This window comes from Nuphar pumila, chromosome 10 (assembly GCF_984573655.1).
Source record: "Nuphar pumila chromosome 10, dmNupPumi1.hap1.1, whole genome shotgun sequence".
Lineage (NCBI taxonomy): Eukaryota > Viridiplantae > Streptophyta > Magnoliopsida > Nymphaeales > Nymphaeaceae > Nuphar > Nuphar pumila.
This window is the reverse complement of record NC_143258.1, coordinates 94,339,409-94,346,782: the sequence shown is the minus strand read 5'-3', so window position 1 is coordinate 94,346,782 and position 7,374 is coordinate 94,339,409. Positions and strand designations below refer to the sequence as shown.

Sequence of the window (7,374 nt, the reverse complement as noted above, 5' to 3'; positions counted from 1 at the left end):
ACATGCTAACGAATCAGAATCTTATTAACGATTCTCTAGTTTTAAATTCTTAAAAAATAAAAAATAATGTCAAATTTTGAATATAAAAAGAATATTTTTATGCCAACCAATCATTTCAAGTTGAAACAAAACAAAATCAATGGTATATCGTATTAAAAAAAGGATGTGGCATACCTACCCTCTCTGGTATACCTAACCCTCATTTCACCATTTTGTCGATTGTAGGTAAAAAATACCTCTCTCTCTTTGTCCAGAGTCAGAAATACAATCTTGTGTTCCCTATATGTAAGTCCCTACAGACCAAGAGGCTTTGTAAGCAACGGTTGCAACCTTTCTTCCCAGCTACAACATTCATTAACCATGGCCCCTCATCTCTCTGTATCAGATGACAAAATGGTGGAGACCACCATGGTGTTTTACATTCATGACTTGCTATCTGATAATGCCACTGCTATTGCCGTCGCCGGCGTCAAAAGCATTGGCCCGAACGTGTTGGAGTTCGGCACGGTTGTGATCATTGACGATCTGTTGACAGAAGGCCAGGACGTCGCATCGAAGCCGATGGGTAGGGCTTGCGGCATGTACGTAAACACCGCCCTGAACGGCTTTTAATTCTACATGCTGTTCTCGGTCGTCTTCACCGAGGGGGAGTACAATGGCAGCACCTTAGAAATACAAGGGGCTGATCGCTACCTAGAGGCGAGGAGAGAGCTGTCTGTGGTCTCAGGCACAGGTGCGTTCATGTTTGATGAGAACTGGGAAACTGAAAACCCATCATCTTGATATTGTTATGGGTCTGTATCCGGTCAAGAAGAATCAACCAAGCCAATACCTTGGTCCTCAGAGATGGTCCCTTCACCCATAAAGCATTGTTGGGGATCCAGCTCTGACCTGGAGGTAAAAGAGAACGGTAGACCTTGTGAACTTGAAAAACTCCCACATTCGAGATTGCCCATTGAAGCCAAGATCCGTCTACCCCCACGTCCAAATCCCTGTCAAGAAACAAACGCAATGCCCTAAACCACATTTTTCTCAAATGTGATGTGTATGGTCCACGAACCCCCTAATGAACAGCAAGTGAATCGATTAGACCATATTTTAGTCGGAGGAAGTTTGTGATGCATCCTATGACGTATGAGCCAACCAACACTGCTTCACAGCCAATGGCACACTCCTTTTACGCAAAGCAAAAATTCCTAAGCCAGCCATAGTCCTTGACATAACGATGGAGTCACATCCCACCAAGTGCCTCTTATAAGGTCTATCTACACCACGCCACAAAAACCTTGACAGGACGCGCTTAAGTTGGTGCTCAACATTGACAGGCATGACACAGACCGACATGAAAAATTCAGGAATTGCTGATAAAACATGCATGATCAAAATAATTCTGCCAGCAAGATACAAATATCTTGTACGCCAAGACTGGAGCTTAAGACACACCTTGTCAACAACCGGTGCCCATGATGTTTTAGAGGTTGGCTTGACTTATAGGGGGAGGCTCAAGTACTTGATCGGCAACGACCCTAAAGCACAATTGAAATTTTTTCCCATTGTGTTTTGACTGGTCATATCGTCATTCAAAAGTGTGACCGAACACTTATTTTTATTTAGCTCCAGCCTAGACAAAGCTGCAAAAAACATGAGAATAAGCCTAACGTGAAGCATTTGCTGTAGTGAAGCCCTTTCAAAAACTATCATATCGTTTGCATATTGTATAATATGACCAGAAAAACCTTGGATATCCAATGACTGTAGGAAGCTCTTTGTCTGCGCACGTCTAAGAATTACCGCAAGTCCATCTGCCACTGTATTAAACAAAAGTGAAGATAGCGGACATCCCTTTCATAGGCCGCACCGCAAAAAAAACTGCTCACCCTTTACCCCGTTAATAGACACCATGGCTTGTACATTGGTAATAAGCTCTGACACCCATCTGAAAAAACGGCTACCAAATCCCATGTGGGTTAACGTGTTCAAATATACATAGGTTCGGGTATAATCGATTTGGGTCTTTGATAGACCCATTTTGATTTGGGTCTGGGTATGGCTGAAAAAAGTATTATCGATTGGGACTTAACAGGTTCCGTTTCGGTCTTGATATAATTAGTATTGAAGACCTAATTATTCACCAATTAAAAAATATGTAAACTACTATAATCAATCATTATTAAAATTATATGCTAACTAATCAGAAGCTTATTAACGATTCCGTAGTTTTAAATTCTTCAAAAATAAAAATAATGTCAAATTTTAATATAAAAAGAATGTTTTCATGCCAACCAATCATTTCAAGTTGAAACAAAACAAAATCAATGGCATATCGTATTAAAAAAAGGATGTGGCATACCTACCCTCTCTGGTATACCCAACCCTCATTTCACCGTTTTGTCGATTAACAATTGTAGGTAAAAAAAATACCTCTCTTTGTCCAGAGTCAGAAAGACAATCTTGTGTTCCCTATATGTAAGTCCCTACAGACCAAGAGGCTTTGTAAGCAACGGTTGCAACCTTTCTTCCCAGCTATAACATTCATTAACCATGGCCCCTCATCTCTCTGTATCAGATGACAAAATGGTGGAGACCACCATGGTGTTTTACATTCATGACTTGCTATCTGGTAATGCCACTGCTACTACTGTCGCCGGCGTCAAAAGCATGGACCCGAACGTGTTGGAGTTCGGCACGGTTGTGATCATCGACGATCCGTTGACAGAAGGCCAGGACCTCGCATCGAAGCCGATGGGCAGGGCTCGCGGCATGTACGTAAACACCGCCCTGAACGGCCTTCAATTCTACATGCTGTTCTCGGTCGTCTTCACCGAGGGGGAGTACAATGGCAGCACCATAGAAATACAAGGGGCTGATCGCTACCTGGAGGCGAGGAGAGAGCTGTCTGTGGTCTCAGGCACAGGTGCGTTCCGGTTTGCCAGGGGCTATGCTGTAATAGAGACTGTCGCTTTTGATGAGAACGTTTCCCTTGACGCTATTCTGAAGATGACTGTCACTGTTCGCCACCCTCAAGCCATATAAGTGATTTTCTTGGAAGGCTTGGGCTTATTGATGACATAGTTGAGTTGCTTGTCCTAGTTGTGTGTGTGGCCTTGTCATCGTGTCGTGTCATGTTGATTTCTGCTTTCTGGTGTGAAGAAAACGAGTCGTTTTCGCTAGTAAAATGGGTGCGTTCGTTCGGCCAAGTCCATTGGTGTTGCTGTTGGATTACGGATGTCAATTATTTTATTGTCTGCACCTACAGTTTATTCAATGGCTACTTGTCAGCCTTTCCTTGCATCCTTCTTCTTTAATCAATGAATAAAGATGCCCTGGTTTTCTTTACTCTCATGGCGGTTTCATAGACCATATGATTTGTTAACATGTGCAAAAAGAATTTATTATTATGGGTTCATGATCAAAGCCATCATCACCAGGTAATTGAAGACACAACATAGTTTTAATTATATCTTCCTCTGCAAAACTTACTCCAATTATGTCTGCTGCATTACTTGCAGCAAAGATCTACCCACCAACGATGGAGTGAAGATCAGGTACTGCACCTAATCGTGTTGGGATCAGGTGCAATCACTGCTGCAGATGGATGGTGATCAGGTGCAGCGGCACATTGCAATTGTGCAATGTGATTGCACCTGATCCTGACTCCACCAAATCAACCTTCATCTGCTATTGGGCCCCACAGCCAACAGGATGTACCCCACACGTTGAGGGTGATCAGGTGCAGCAGCACACTAAAAGTGTGCAATCCATAGTTACCAGGAAGCCAAATTGATACAGGAAGCCATGCCTGAAGTGGAAGCTGGTGAGAAGCCAAAAAAGAAATATGAAGGAAACTAGCAGGAAGTGAGTAGGAAACAAAAATAAATAAATATTAACATGAAAAATACAAAAAACAAGAGAAAAGCGAGGAAAAAACAAAAGTGATGCAAGAGGAAAGCAAGTGGAAAGCATGCTTCCCACAAATAGGAAGCCATGGGTGAAGCGTGGCGCTTCCTGCTTCAGAAGCACGCTTCCCCTCTATTGGGTAATCTTACTCAATTTTAGATCTACAATCTATAATTTATAATTTTCCTATTTATTTTCTTTGTTCTTCATTCTCTTGAGGCAATAGCATGTCTCCTCTTATTTTTCTTGGATTTGGATTAATTTTTATTGACTTCTTTGGTTGCCTTTTTTTTTATTTTTGAGAGAACCGTACTACCATTAATCCAAAAAAAAAACAATCTAATAGGAAAATTGGGGAGTGATGAGATATCACAACTCAAAAAGAAAAAGCTGTAAATATACAAATATTGAATTCCCCAAACTCGTCGATCAAGCACCAATCCTATTGATCCCCAACCAATCAGGTTGATAAATAATGCCTTCCAGATCTCTCTCTTCCCTTGAATATCCATTGGTTCCGTTCAAGCTAAATGAGCCACCAAGATCCATGTGTGCCATATAAAAATCCATCGAAAACCTTTTGAGTGCATGTGGTGCGCAATCAACACCTTGTGCATGAATGAAACACTCTCCCAATCCATAAAGACGTTGTGCCAAGCTCGATGTAGCAGTTTTCGAGAAAATGATAGCTCCAAAATAAGTGTGGTGTGGACCCTTCTTCGCTCAAACATAACGAGCACCAACTAGCAAGATGAAAACCCCACCACTTAAATGTAAGATTGGTGTTAATTACCGCATCATTGGGAATCGACCAGCCCATAAGTGAGTCATGGAGTGTTAGGCCAGTTGGCCATAATGCTTTCCGTGATAGCCATTGAAGAGATGGCGAACTGATAAAATGATACATTGTCGATGCTCTAAACATCCCATCACTAGCTAGAGGCCAACTCACTTCATCCTCCCTTTGCAAAATGAGGTAGGCTTGCAACAAAACTATCAGCTGATTTCATTCTCGAAATACCAAATCTGAAGGGTCCCTTCTTAGGATGATTTCCCACACCTCCTCCCTATTCAACCAAAATTCACAAACCTTTCCATATTTGGCCCACGTTGCAACATATAAGTTAGGAAAAGCCTCCCTTAATTTCGCTTCCCGCTCCCAAACATCTTCAAACCATTACCAACCGAGTTAAATTGGTTTAAAGTCGTAACCCAACCTTTCCAAATTTTAAATCCCTTTTTCCATTTATGATTTTCTGGACCAACCCACCAAATCGTATTTTTTGGGAGAATATAAAACTTAGTGACCCCTCTTTCATAAAAATCTTCCATAGCCATTTAACAAGAAGCTGAAGATTGAATCTTCTAAGATTATGGATTCTCAAGCCATCTCCCCCCACCCTCAACACACACACATTTGAAGAGGTTGGGAGACGAAAGATCAATTAAGGGATGATTTAGATTTGCCCTCAATCGATCCTTGCCAAATAATTTTTTGAAACATTGCATTTATACACTTCTCTACTTTTTAGGAATCTTGAAAACTTGTAAGAAGTGTAGCATTATACAAGAAATATTGAACCGAACAAGGTTAACTCTTCCCACTCCAGAGAGTGAACAAGAGGCACAAGATTGAAGCTTTCGGCAAATCTTGTTCCCAACCGCACTCCAATAAGATTCCTGAGTAACTCCCAGGTGAAGTGATAGGCCAAGATACTTCATTGGCAAGGTTCCGGAATTACAATTAAAAATAGCAAAAGTCAGTCTTTATGAGTCTCCGAATATATTATTAAATACCATATCTTGAATCTTTCCATCATTTTTATGAAGGCTGAAAATTTCAGAAAAAACATTTGAGTACCACCCAAAGTGCGCACATATTTTTTTGGTAGCTTCTCCAAAAATAAACAAGTCATTGGCAAAGAGTAGGTGAGAGATAAACGTTGATGCCAACACTTTACACTCCTTAAACATACCTCCCTCTTTCGCATGAAATATCTTCACGAAAAGTGATTCCATAGCCATAATAAAGAGAATAACTGATAGAGGGTCGCCTTGCCACAACCCTCACCTTTTTCTCCATTAAGAGAGACTGCTATCGAGGATGCAAATTGCAATCCATTAATCCAATTTTTTTATTTGTCTCCCAACCCCATCATATGTAATCAAGATAACAAAAACTTTCAATCAAAGAAGGCAAATGCTTTTTTGAGATCAATTTTAAGGATAAAAGATGTCTTACCTGGGAGCTTTATGAAATGGATTGTATCGTGTGCAATGACACATGCATCATGAAGGCACCGGCCGATAATTAGTGCGCTTTGCCGATTTGAGATGAGATGTTTAATGACGACCTTGATTCATGATGGCAAAATTTTTAAGATAAGTTTATAAGCGGTATTCACCAAAAAAAATGGTCTAAACCTTCTTATCTCATCACCTTGTGGATCTTTTGAAATGAGAATAATTGTAGAACAACCCATGACACTTGAGACTTTGGCAATTGAGTGAAATTCCATCATCATTTGTAAGTGACTGTCTTTAATAAATTCTTATGTGTGCTTAAAATATTCAATAGAAAAATCATCAATACTCGAAGTCTAACCATTTGAAAGAGACCAAATAGCATCCTGACCTCCTCTAAGGTGAAAGCGCAAGAGATGCTTCTACTTCCCTTTTCGCTTATGAATTTGATGCCCAAGCTAGAGATATCGTAAACCACCTTAGTGATCCTCGTCTTGAAGAATTTTGTGGCACTAGGAAGGATAAAGGACCCCTCTCTTCTAATCCCATCAATCACCACGGATGAAATACCATTCACTCTTCGCCTTGTAGAAGCACATAGATGAAAGAAATGAGTATTCATCTCTTATGATTTGAGCCAATATGCTTTTGCTCTTTGTTTTTATCTAATACTCTCCCTCACCCGCCATTCTTGAATACGCTTTACAAGTTTTCATTTTTTAATTTTCAGACTTAAATCCATTTCTACATCACTAACTTCTTCCTCCCTCCTTTGGAGCACCTTCAATTGCTCCTCCCAATCATCAATTTCTTTAAACCTTGTCAAGCATTTTTTTTGTTCCATTCTATAAGCTTACTTCGTATAAACCCAAGCTTTATATGGATTCACTTAGCTTCCCATTTTTCACCACTAGAAGCCGAGTTCCACCATTCCCCTATAAGGATTAAAAAATCGAGCTCCCTTAGCTACTAATTTTCCCTTTGAAAGCCACTATTCTCTTGATTTTTTCTCCCACCCCATGAGAGCCAAATAGTAGAGTGATCCCATACTAAGATGGGATCCGCCAATGCATACATGTTAGAGCATGTGTGTAGTAACAAAATATCGATCAAGCTTCCTTATCACCGGCGGGACTCTCTTATTTGACCATGTAAAACATGATCTTTGCATTGGGATTTTCGATAATTGAGCCACATCCAAGAATGCCACAAACTTTCTCATATGTCTAGTGT

General features: G+C 40.5%; 1 pseudogene; it reads left to right on the top strand.

Moving 5' to 3' along the window:
- Positions 1-618: 618 nt before the first annotated feature.
- LOC149827417 (dirigent protein 1 pseudogene) lies at positions 619-3,033 on the top strand (annotated as a pseudogene).
- Positions 3,034-7,374: the final 4,341 nt, after the last annotated feature.